At 42.0% G+C, this 13590-nt stretch overlaps 1 non-coding gene across 1 annotated transcript; it reads left to right on the forward strand.

Annotated features, from left to right (window-relative positions):
• Positions 1–975: 975 nt before the first annotated feature.
• trnap-agg (transfer RNA proline (anticodon AGG)) lies at positions 976–1047 on the forward strand. Its single transcript has one exon. It is a non-coding gene; the product is annotated as a tRNA-Pro (tRNA).
• The last annotated feature ends 12543 nt before the right edge of the window (positions 1048–13590 follow it).

Genomic DNA, 13590 nt, shown 5'->3' on the forward strand with positions numbered 1-13590 from the left:
GATATTGGGCTATATAAATAAACATTGATTGATTGATTGGGTCTGAATCTATGGTCTGAATGCATTTAAAGGTTCAGTACGCAGCGTACATGTTTTAAAATATACTGTAAAGAAATCTATTAATTGCCAGAGAGTTTATACAGAGGAACTTTATCCATCCCTTTTGATATGTATAATTTTATCAGAAAATTACTTTAATTTATTAACTCAATTATGTAATTTAATATTTACAGTAATTTCTAAAATAATGATATGTGCGTACACAAGGATGAAGATCAATATTGTCACAAGAGCCTACTTATTGTAAAATTAAGTAAATGAGGGAATAAATAAATGCAATTAAATTCACAAACATAAAATAATTCACACCCAGAAGCTTAATTAATTCCATTAAGTTAATTCACAAAAGACATTTAAAAAAGAATAGTCATAAAATAAAACATGTTTAAAAATAGGAAAAAATAAATTGGAAGTATGAACACATTATTTATAAAAGAGAATAATCCTATCAAAAAGGTGTGTTACCATTAAGTAAACATAAAGGAAAACATTTTATATTCACACTGCATATAGTATTTAAAGCCAGGAAATATATATAGCTCATAAATCGTGACAAAATTATTAATATCAATTTAAAACAGTCGAACATTCAAATAAATATGTCCATGTCTGCCTGACTGAGAAAACAATACGTTATAAATACAATATTGTATGATATACTGGTGACTTTAAGGTGTGTCTTTGAGTTATTAAATGTTAAACTACATAGATGTTTTGATATTTTCCAAGCATAAAACAGGAGGACATAATTAGAAAACTGTTGGGGTGAGTGATGCCTTGTGTTTTGACTGCAGTACTATAAACGTCCCACAGATGGCACTGTGGTTTACCTGAAGAAGACTGGACAACTGCATGAAGTTTGAACAACGTGGCAGTTTGTAGATCCAATTATAGACAGCCTACTGATGTGTGCATGGTTCGTTGGTCTAGGGGTATGATTCTCGCTTAGGGTGCGAGAGGTCCCGGGTTCAAATCCCGGACGAGCCCTTCTTTATGCCCCTCAGGGTCTGACAGAAGCAGTTATTCATTTAGAGCAGGGGTGTCTAAACTTTTTTCACCGAGGGCCACATACACAAAATGATACGAAGAGCTGGGCCCCTCACTCGAGGTTAGGTATATTGCCTCATAAGTTCACTTATAAGTCAGCAAAATAAATCAAATGTAGGTAAATTATCCTTAATACTTGAAAATGCTTTAAGAAAACAAACCCATCCCAGCTCTCCAGAGGGTTTCATTTATCTTGTTAGCAGCTCATTCCTTAAAACAGAAGCCTCAGATTGCTTATCATAAGAGGAAATAGGAAGAGTTTATTTCAAGCGTGTTATGAAAATAAGTTATTGGGCTTTTTTCTTATCAACTTAGATTTTATAGAAACATTTGTTCATCTTTAACCAACTGAATTTGTTTGAAAAGTAGGGTGGTAAGAGTCGGGAGGAGCTGATAATGTATTCCGGCAAATTACTCAGACCTACTAATTGACCTAACAGAAGTTATTGAGTCTATGTAAGTTTACTGCTTGGCTCAGATCCACCAACGTCAGCAAGATCTCACCTCTATCAACTCCTGAAGAACCAGGTTCAATTAACTGCTGTTTCAATTCAGATGACCCGCTAAATCTGTTTAAGCGATCCCGAAAGATTTTGATATCAGTAAATGAGGTGTGGCCCTATCTTAGTGTGAGTGCGGCAGGGTGCAATATTACATTTGAAGCAGGAGAGGATCGTACTCCTCCCTGGCGATTGAGGTAGGCCGCTTCCATAGCCGTGGCCTGTTGTCTGTGCAAATCAACACATGTTTGATTGTACAGCAACGGGGCGACTCCCCCGTTCTTTTCCGAGATTTAGAAAAATAGCGGGAGTAAACCGCGCAAGACACTGTTCCTGGGATAACGGGAGTGTTTCTTGTATCCCATGGAACTGCTGGGGGAGAGGCTTCTCTGTGATGTGCCGTAATGGTCGTCATGGTGACGAGCCACGCCATCGCCACCGCTGCCCGTGAGGCAAAAGGGCTGCGAGGGAGTTTCCACACGCTGCATTTCACTCCGTCTCTCATCATGAGGCGCGTACACGCCCAGAGGATGAGAGGTGTGTGTATGCTGTCCACACGAGGCGTTATAACGGTGCTCGTGGATTTATTATGACCGTGTGTAGGAGGCATATCTGGGGCAGAGGAATGCCGCGAGCTCTGCAGTTTATAAACCAATAGGTTAAAAACAGCAGGCTTCTGCAGTAAATGAACCACCTCTGGAGTGTCCCCCTGTTGGAAGAGACCCAGGGGGATCACCATGTGACCAGCTGACGCCAAAGCCGAGCAGCTGCGTCACAGAGAGGGCTGTGTAGGTTGTGACATTCCGGAGGAGAGCTGTCAGTTTCTCCACTTGCTGCCGCGAGAGCCGCGCTCTGCTGGCTGAGTTTAATTCCACTCCAGATAAACATTTGTCTGAGAGGGAAGAGGACAGCTCTTCTTCCAATTTATTATGAAACCCAGGCTTTGACAGATGCGATACGAGATGTACCGTCTGTAAAGCGACTTCCTCCCTGGAGCGAGACAGAAAATAGCAGGTCGTCCAAAGGAAACCACCCTCTCATCCCTCCTCTGTGTAGTGGCTCCAGCCTTCTCTACACAAAAATGGGAGGAGCCAGGAAATATCCGAACGGCAGACGATTGTCTGGTCTGATATTCCCTGAAATGAGAAAACGCAGGAATTTCCTGTGTTTCGGGATGATGGGTACGTGGAAGTATGCATCCTTCAGGTGGAAGTGAACCAGTCGTCCTGGTGAACACATTCCAGCACCTGTTTGATCGTCAGCATGTGGAATACTGACAGATCGAGGATGTCTCATTGCCCCAGTCTTTTTCGGGATTAGAAAAATAACGGGAGTGAAAACCCCTGATTTTCCTCCCTTTGAGGAACCCTGGAAATATCCTCTTTCAACAGGAGTTCCAGCAGCTCGGATTGGAGCGCAAGACATAGCTCTGGGAGGACAGGAGTGTTTCCTTTATCCCATTGAACTGTGGGGGGGGGGAGAGGCGAACTGCAGGACGCATCCTCTGCTGATCAGCCTGCTCATCCATCTGTCCATCAGACCCACGCACTGCCACTCTGAGAAAACCTCTGAGAGCGGGCGCACGTGCTCGAGATGTATTTTTTTGGTCGTCATGGTGACGAGCCACGCCAGAGCCCCTGCCGCTGCTGCCCGTGAGGCAACCCAAGGCGGGGGCCTCCACACGCTGCGTCTCACTCCGACTCTCATCATGAGGCGCGTACACGCTCAGGGGATGGATGGAGGTGTGTGCAGTGCTGCCCACATGAGGTGTTATAACGGCGCTCATGGGTTTATTAAGGCTGTGTGTCCGAGGTGTATCTCGGACAGAGGAATACTGCGAGCTCTGCAGGTTATTAACAGGGGTTAAAACCGGCAGGCTTCTGCAGCGAGCCCTGCTGTCTACTTAATCAACAGATTAGTAGCAGCCGGCTTAATTAGCGAGCTCTGCAGTTTATTAACCGATCAACAAGTCCTCCAACTCATACGACCAAATGGGTCGATTGTTTAAGCCCTTATTACGACCAAATATGTCATTTCTTCAAGCGCTTAATACAACCTATAATTACGTTTTAAAATTGTCGGCCTCTAGTGCTCCCGTTGAATGCAAACGTTACAGAGGGTTGTTTATTCACAAATAACCCTCTCTGTAGAATCCTAAATTATAGGATAGTTTGGCCATTAAAACGTTTTATGATTAGATTTCTAGCGAGAAGTATATATTGTACTTCTAGAATCCACGTCCAGTCGATATGTAGGATCTATAGTTTGATAGATATTACGAAGATGATTTGAGGTTTCGTCAGGAGAACGTGTATATGCGGCAAGCTTCCATGTAAAGTTACGGGTTGAAAACAGTATTTCCGGTCTCGACGTTTTCATAATAAAACCAATGATCAAATGATTTAACAGTGATATCTGCAGTACTCATTCACTAAAAAACATCAGTTTATCCTAGTTAATTATACGACATTAATTGGTTTAAATTGTGTACAATGCTATTGTGTTTTTTCCATAGGTTTTTCTCTTTCGATTCTGAGAGACACATCTATTTTTTCAGAGGTTTTGATCACGCTAAAAACACGCCGCAATGCACGTCAAAAATACTTTATTCCGAGCGCTCTTGCTTTTCTCTTTGAAAGTCATCACATAACGGCATTGTAATACACGATTCGGCTGTATTAAATATTACATATCTGCCGTAGATATTTATTTATTGAGCCCTGATCAGAGACCTTTTGACAAACTGGAAGAGATGCCGCCAAAACTGAATACGTGACGTGGACCATAAATATATCAACAATTAAACAACATCTTCCATTTCTTTTCACACAATACGTCTCCTTGCAGTATCAACACTAATTCGGCTGACTTTTATATTTGATCCAATTTGTAGATAGTCTGTATTTACACCATAACGGTGCACAGCTGATAGAAAGGGACTTTTTTTGATTTACTGATATTCTTATATTACTGATTTTCTGAACTACCTTTCCAACTCCTCATGCAGGTCCATAGTACAATGCATAAGCTTCACATCTATCTACAGCAACATCATCCTCATGGGGGACTCCCTTTGGGACCTGAGCATGGCCGACGGAGTGCCCAACGTGGAGAACATCCTCAAGATCGGCTTCCTCAACGACAAGGTACAGACACATGGCCACGGACATGAAAACAAACAGAAAATAGGGAGGTCAGTGTTAGGAAAGTCTCACTGGTCCCCGGCTTGATCTTCAATCTCAGGATCCATGTATCTGTGATCCTCTCCAGAATGGAAGGAGTCATCACATACAGAGCATCCACTAGTTCCTGAACAGTGTCCTTCACATGCTGATATCCAAGAGAGGGAGTCACACAGTCACAAGATGGAGGAATAGAAAGCAGTATTCAATGTTTACTTCAGATTAGCTCCACGTCAGAAATGAGCATGCTTGTCTGTCTATCTCCATAGAGGCTGAATCATCATGTTAATCACATAGCTACCATATGCCTCAAACAGTCCTGATGCTCTTCTAGGTAATCAGACATCCTGTCATGTTCACAGCTACAGTTGGGATACCTTTGTTATCATGTGGACTCTCATGTTGGAAGAGGACATTCAGTTCTGTAATGCATTAATGTGCATACCCTGCTCCCTGTGGTGCTCCTCTGCAGATGTAAAATTAAATATGATGCTAGCGATATAACGCATTATTTGTGTAAACAAAGGATTTCCAACTTGATGATGACGACAGGAAACGGACTTTAAATTCTGTGTACGGGGAATCAGCCTGTACACTGACATGTGGCAGTCATTCTGATGTGTGTGTAGGAAGAAGTTCTTGCACAGAAAAGCCATGTTTACGTTAACATTTTGAGCCTTATTGAGCTCGTTAGGCATCATATCGACACACGGAGGAAGAAGCAGCTCTTTACTCTCTGAATTAGTTAACTTCTCTGCAAAGCTGACTCGATAAAGTGTTCTCCGTGTCAGTGTTTAAGATCTAAAAGGTATTGAATAGTTGTAAAGATGGCATCTAGTGGTCAGTATATCAGATGCAACGATAAAGCCCCTTAAACCAAAGTAAAAGGTGCTGCAATACTTATTAAAAGCCATTTAAGTTCTGCTGTATTTCCATCGAACAGAAGGAGAAACTGCTGCCTGTGGTTCAATAAAAGGCAGCATTAGACGTACAATATAAATCATTTCATCACCTTTTCTATTTTGTGGTAAGATTTGAGCACTACCTCTTAACATCTATTTTTTGTGGAGGTTGAAAGTATAAAATGTCTCCTTGTGTTTCAAAATGTTGCGTTCAATGTTCTATTTGTGTTTTAAATGTGCTGCTATCACCTGCATGTTTCCTTTTCTTATTGTTGACTTTATGTAACGTGTTTCCAGCTAGCATGCTAAGCTAGCTCCTTTAGTCCGAGGTAAACGCTCCAGAAAAAAGAGCACACAGTCCACTCAGAGGTTTATCCAAACACACAGATGATACACACACTTTCTAAGGAACACAGACCTCAGACCCCAACAGCCCAGAAAGCATTGGTCGAAATAAAGCAAAAGTCGAGACAACTTGAAAGGATATGGCGTTCCACTAAACTTGAAGAATCTCGTTTAGTTTGGCATATTACTCTCAATGAATATAAGAAAGCACTGCGTAAAGCGAGAGCAGCCTACTACTCTTCATTAATAGATGAGAATAAGAATAATGCAAGATTTCTTTTCAGCACTGTAGCCAGGCTGACAGAGAGCCACAGCTCGATTGAGCCTTCTATTCCCATAGTATTCAGTAGCAATGATTTTGTGTGCTTTTTTAACGATAAAAGTGTTACTCTTAGAACCAAAATGAATTACCTCTTGCCTTTGACCAGTATAGTGTTATCAACAGCTCCCGGAAACGTAAGTTCTAATATTACACTAGATAGTAAACTAGAATGCTTTTCAGCCATAAACCTTGAACAATTACATTCAATGATTCTCTCTTCTAAACCATCAACGTGCATGTTAGACCCAATTCCAACTAAGCTGTTGAAGGAAGTTTTTCCATTAATTAGCACTTCTTTATTAAATATTATGAATATGTCTTTATTATCAGGCTATGTTCCACAATCATTCAAAGTAGCAGTGATAAAACCTGTTATGGAAATCTAGGACCCAAACACGGCTGGAGAGTACAAGTCAAAGTGATAAAAACAAATAAATGGTGAATCGAGAAAAGCTGTCTTTTGGTTATTTATTTGAAGCTTCAAATACACGATACAATAATATAATGTCACAAGTCGGACAGAGTATAAGATAGTCTGCGCGAGAGTGCGCAGAACAATGAAAAAGCAGAGATTATATAAGAAATTAGTGGGAACGTGAGAAATCTGGATTCACACAGTCACATATTGTTATTAGACACCTGGCCTTGAGCGGGAGATAGCATAACGGTTCTCAGAGCAGGGAAGTTCGTGTGTGACTGTGTGTGAGTCTCCCAGTAGTCAAAGCAGCTCTGTGGCCTTGACGCGTCTGGGAATAAACCCTAAGAGAATATAATAATAATAAAAGAAAGCACATCAGGAAATAAGAAGCATTCGGTTTAAGCATATGAAAGATATAATAAGGAAGATATATTAGAAACATTTCCACTACATTCTCCCCTTTTGATCATACTTGATCAATAAAAAAAAAAAAAATGATAGGATAGACTGATATAACACATCAATGAATACACTCCATTGCTGGTTTAAGTAAACACATCACAAATATATCATAGAAAACTGGCTGTTTTTGTGGAGGACAGACTCCAATATAATGTAAGCAAAGAGAGGAGATACACACATGATTATATTGATAAATCGGAATCAGACTCTTCTGATTCTAGCTGATCTATCTCACTGTGGCGCAAAGGATTGTCGTGTAATGGAATAGTAGTATACTGAACGAAAGCTGAGGATACCATGCTGGAAACGCACTTCTTCAGTATTGGGATAATCAAACAGGTACAACTGATTAATAGGCCAAAAATTATCGCTTTCATGTCGGCTAACAGGTTGTTGAGATGCAGCACGGTGTCAGTGATGTTCTTGGTGGCGTCGGGAATGTAAGTGCAACAGGAGTCACCGATCACATGACACAGGCCACCCATGAATTTAGCTCCAGCGGACATCAGATCTCTTTTTACCTTGTGGTGGTCGGGGTGTTGGAACTCTGGGTAATGATGTGTCGTGTGCATTAAGGACGTGAGTACAGTGAATGCTGGATTCAAATCCACTAGAGTGCATGTCCCTATCCAGAGGGGAGCCAGAACTTGATAGAGCTTGTTGCCGCACAACCAAACGTAATCTTCTGGCGCGCTAAACCCAGCATCACTGGGCCACGCCAGTTGGAGAGAAATATGTTTAACATCAGGGAATGCTACGTTAGAAAGGATTCTTTCAGGGGCACCAGATATGCGACAATACGAGATTTTGTAAGCACCGTAACTGCACGTGTTCCGTAGGATACGGGTACAACCAGTAGTAGTGCCTAGGAAAAAATAAGGTGGTGTAAGAGACGTTTTGTGGTAAACTCTCTGGATGCAGAGGCTGTGTTTCATCCCTCTCAAATGACTGGGGTGCACATGGCTGACGGGTTGGTACTTTGCATATGTGGTATCAAGCGTGGATGCACGCAAAGAGGAGTTAGACCGATTACTGCATGGTGGGGGAAGCTGCCTAGCATAATGCCACTCGGTTACGCTGTCTTCACCCTTGATGGGCCTTGTCAGAGCCATAAACGCGCAGAGGTGTTCAACCTGGGTCAGAGAGCGCGGACGAACTGGCACGGACATTGATGAGTCCTGGGGGAAAAGGGTGCATGCATAACATGACCCATTTTGTCCTGCGGCCTGCAAGAATGATCTCAGAGTTTGCCACCAGACGTTACCGGTGATCCCATTACTGGTCTGACCCACATCAATGTTGCTATGGTCGTTATCGCCTATGTATAGATTAAATGTAGATGTACCTATGGATGTCAATAGTGGCGTCAAAGGTTGCTTACGCTTTTCCGGGGTCTGAGTTTTGGGCGCGATGTCTATGCAAAATGTGCCACACGGGTCGGCGCCGGATACATACATACAGACAACAAAATAAAATAAAATGTGGTTCGCCCTGCTTTCCCCATGTACCTCTTAGATACCTCGATTTTGGCTGACATGCTGTGTGCTGACCCGGATACATAAAATATAGGACTAGTCCTAACACAACTATCATGGCAAGTATGCAGAGGAACCATTCTATGATTGTCCAGGCTCTCCAGTAGTATTCACATTGCTCACGGTTGCGTTGTCGTCTCTCGAGGCGAGCCCTAATCACGAGGGGGAAATGTTCCATGGTGTGTGTGAGTGTATTCTCTCGGTCGATTTCGTGACACGGACCGCCAGACTTCGCACACTGATAACACAAACGAGGAACCAGAGAGCATATGGAACCGCTCAGCTGGCACTCGCTCGTGACACCTTGTGTGTAGTGTGTTTTGGTGTATGTAGTGCAAGGTTGGTGCTGGTGGTGACTAGGACACGTCACTTGTTGTCATCTGGTGGTGACTCGGACACGTCACTTGCTGTCATCTCTGTTGGTGACTCGGACATGTCACTTGTTGTCATCTGTTGGTGACTTGGACATGTCACTTGTTGTCATCTCTGTTGGTGACTTGGACACGTCACTTGTTGTCGTCTCCTTCTACCGTTTCTCCTTTCCTGTGACTACGACCTTGCAGTGGCTGGCGTGGACCCATGTAGCTCTCTCGGCGACCTTGACCGCTGTCTGGGTGACGAGAAGCACCTGGACCGGGCGGAAACACCAGGGACCTTGCCAACGATTGGATTTCCAGCTCTTTCTCCGGAAATCCTTGATCAGCACGAAGTCGCCGGGTTGGAGATGGTGAAGTGGACCAGTGGCAGTCGCTAAAGTGGATGATTGGTTAACACAATATGACAACATAGCATCCTCACACAAAGTTGTGGAGGGAAGAGGACATCCTGGAGCCTTGAGTCCAATCTGTGGAGGAGGCCCAAAAAGGATTTCAAATGGCCTGAGTTGACTCCGTGTTCTTTTCCGCATCCTCATGTACATCAGCACAATGGGCAGAGCTTGTGTCCATGACAGACCTGTGTCTGCACAGCATTTTGCTAGTTTTTAGAACTGGTCTACCAGAATTTTGCATAATGCAGATTAGGCATGCTTCACAGTGCTTTTGAGCTGTTACTGTGAACCCCCTTGTGAATCCTGATTTATAGACTCTAACATCCCCCCTTTTGACACATGATCCCACCCATGTGTCAACTTAGCGAAATGAGGGAAAAAATGTCTGGGAAGACATGGATTGGGATTTGGGCCAACCCAGGTGCTGGATTTTGGGTCAAAAACAGCCCCAGCAGCCTTCCATTGAGCCTTCTCAACTGGCGTAGCTAGCTGCTGCATGGAAGTCAGTGATGACATTTTGTCAGTGAAGGAGGAGACAGGGATTTTAACAAATGAGTGTGTGTGAGGTGCGAGAGGAGTCAGAGCAGCTGCCTTTGCGGCTGAGTCAGCAGACACATTTCCTAGGGAAACTGGGTCTGTACTGCTTGCGTGTGCGGCACATTTACAGACTGCAACCTCAGATGGGAGACAAATGGCGTCTAGTAAGCCTGCAACTAGTACATGGTTAAGTACTGGTTTGCCATCAGATTTCAGAAATTGTCTACACTTCCAAATAGCCCCAAAATCGTGTACTACCCCGAAAGCATATCGTGAGTCAGTGTAAATAGTCACGGTTTTGCCTTCTGCAAACGTGCAGGCTTCAGTTAGTGCGATGAGCTCTGCTGCTTGTGCTGAGAGGTGACATGGAAGCGGTCCAGAACGGAGTACAGCAGAATCTGAAACAACAGAAAAACCCACCCGATTAGTGCCCCCTTGGTCGCGAGAGGCAGACCCATCAACCAGGGTTTCCGCTAGGATTTTTTCTCGCCGGTCAAATGTCCGGGCAGAATTTATTTTACCGGACTAATTTGAAACTTACCGGTCATATTTCAATAATAATAATAGTTGTGTAGCAGAGTTTCCGTTAGCAGGTAATTACCGGACTATGAGCAGATATGCTTCAGTTTAAAACTCAGTTCACGGGCTCATTTTTATATTGCTTCAGTTTATAATCGTAACAGATCGAAAAATTCAGATTCATTTTTCAATAAATGATTCCACAAACAACAAACAACATAATTATTACATTCAAACAAACTACTTGTAGTAGATAACGTACATTATTCAGAAGTTTACATCAACTTTGAATAATAACACGGGAGAAACGGATCCTCTCCCTCCCTCTCTCTCTCCTGACAGCACGTCAATTTCTCATGCAGCTCGCTAAACAGAGGGCGGGGCTTCAGGTGATCCTGCAGAGCTGCGTGTCTCGGTCAGACTCAGCAGCTGATCTGATCTCTCTCTCGCTCCGGTTACACTTCACTCGCGTTTATGTCCATATCGATCAGATCCAGCTCTCCTGATCGGCCTTTATAGAGAGCACCGATCAAACTATTAAGAGTGAATATCGGCCGATAATGACCGGCGGCCGATCGATCGGAGCATCCCTAATTATTACCAGACATTTTGACCGTCAGGTTTTGAATTTACCGGTTTTTTATAAATTTTACCAGCTAAAAACCGGTAATTACCGGCTAACAGAAACGCTGCCATCAACATACAAAATTAGGTCAGCGTTGGTCAGAGGAACGTCTTTTAAGTCCAAACAATAAAAACCTGTCTGTCTTTTAAGTCCGGTCTAGGTGTGCACACAATGGAAAGTATGTCAACCGTCTTCAGGCAATGTTCAAACTAAATGAAGTCTCTCCTTTTGAAACATCATGTGTTGAAATAAAACACCTGCAGTTAAAAAAATAAAAAAAATTAATTGCCTAATATCTTTTGTTGTGGAATCAATTAATTTCTTTCTTTAAAGGCAAAAACATGAAAAAGCTAAGAGAAAAACCCTATTGAATACAATATTATTTGGAGCAACTTAATTTATAAATGGTTGTCAACTTAAAAACATGTGTTCATGTTCAACATGTGGTAATTAAGTACATACAATTTAAGATTATATTTAAATCATACGGTAAAACAAGTTGGAACTTTGGAGTAATCAACTTAAAAACTTGTGTTTATGCTACCAATTATTAAGTAAGTGGTAATTGAAAACACCTCTGATTGTAGAGGAAAAGCCTTCTCCCCTAACTCAAATAACTTTGTTGCTTTAACAACATTTCAATAGAAGTTGTCTTAACTCAATAACCATCGATGCAACCTATTGCCTTGATTTTCTTTGTTTAGCCAAGGCATTTGTTGTTAGAGTGTACGTAGACTGGGCCTCCCATATAACCTGGCTGAGCCGATATAAAAACCAATCAGCAAATAACTTTTCAATACATTATTGATTACTATTTTTGAGGTACTTTTAGGTTGGAAGTGAACATAAGTCAAAGGTACATGGTGTACTTTTCCTTCACTACATGTATGTAATACCTTTAGTTACTTCACAGATGTGGATGAATGATGTGAAATATAATCAAGTGTTAAATCAGACTTTAGTTCCACCTGGAGTAAATCCACAAGCTACCCTGCAGTCTACAAAGTACTTCAGACTAGCTGCACCTTCACCAGCTCTGAGAACACTTTCATGATCAATCATTATAAAACATATATATATATTATTCTGAAATGGACCAATCTGCACAACGACTACTTTTACTGTCTTTACTTTCACTATATTCTGATAATACTTTTCTACTTTTACTTGAGGAACATTTTGAATGCAGGACTGTTACTGTAACACTCTGGTACTTCTACTTTTACTCAAGTACAAGATCTGAGTACTTATAATTTCACTACAAGATCTGAGTACTTATTCCTTTACTCAAGTACAATATCTGAGTACTTCTAATTTCACTACAATATCTGAGTACTTATTCCACTTCTGGTAGTATATTAGTCTGAATTGTAGCTACAAAATCACACAGAGCTGCATAAAAATAGAATAATATGTACACGTGTGTACAATGATTTGTAGGTAATTTTGACTACTCAAGACACCTCACTTATACATCTTTAAAGTATTGGCTTTCAGAATATTAAACTTGTTTCGGCAAATTCAGATGATAAAATACAACTTTGAAGCTTGTAACGGCATAATTATAAGCAGAGAACGGACTAATGTAACGTCACAGCAAGCATAACAACAGCCGTGTGTTATGAACACATACGCAAGAATGACATCATCTGTCGCTTAGTGACTTTTTTAACATTTAGTCTTAACACAAACGTGTGAATGTGTAAGGTTTACCATTATATTCAAATGTAAACAAAAATGGACTGTCTTTGTGTACCGGAACACTGGAAAAAAAAAATGCATTTGAGACATCTATGGCAGTAAATATGTTGCAGAGGCTTGAACTTTTGGAGTAATCAGATAAGAATTCCGGACGAGCGTGCATGCACAGCTGCATTTACATCGTAAATCCTGGACAAATCTCCACTCGTCAGGAGGTTTGTCTCTGATCTTTTTGACAGGAAACACTGGAATCGTTACACGGAATAATGACCCCTTGTTTAAGCAGAGAGGTAAACACTGGCCGAATGCCATCAACAGCTTCACGTTTCAATGAGTACGGTACGGAACGTGGACATTAACCCTACGTCATATCTGTGAGCTGCCCAGAGTGAGTATGGCACATCTGAAAGCGCGGCAGGAAGCTCAGAGATATGAGAATTACCTTATCCTCAACCAACAGCAATGTGCGCAGAACGGCTACGTTCGTGCACATTTTCATTTGATACACGTCACGTGACATAGAGTACATGACATATTCTGTGTGTGTAGGTGCCCAATCAGTGACTGACTCCCAATCTTTAACGATTGGACCCAAATCCCTCCATCTATCAGTGGGGCCCCCTGGCTAGTGAAATGTGTGGACCGCCCCTGGGATTTGATACAGCT

This window comes from Pseudochaenichthys georgianus, chromosome 16 (genome assembly GCF_902827115.2).
Source record: "Pseudochaenichthys georgianus chromosome 16, fPseGeo1.2, whole genome shotgun sequence".
Taxonomy (NCBI): Eukaryota; Metazoa; Chordata; class Actinopteri; order Perciformes; family Channichthyidae; genus Pseudochaenichthys; species Pseudochaenichthys georgianus.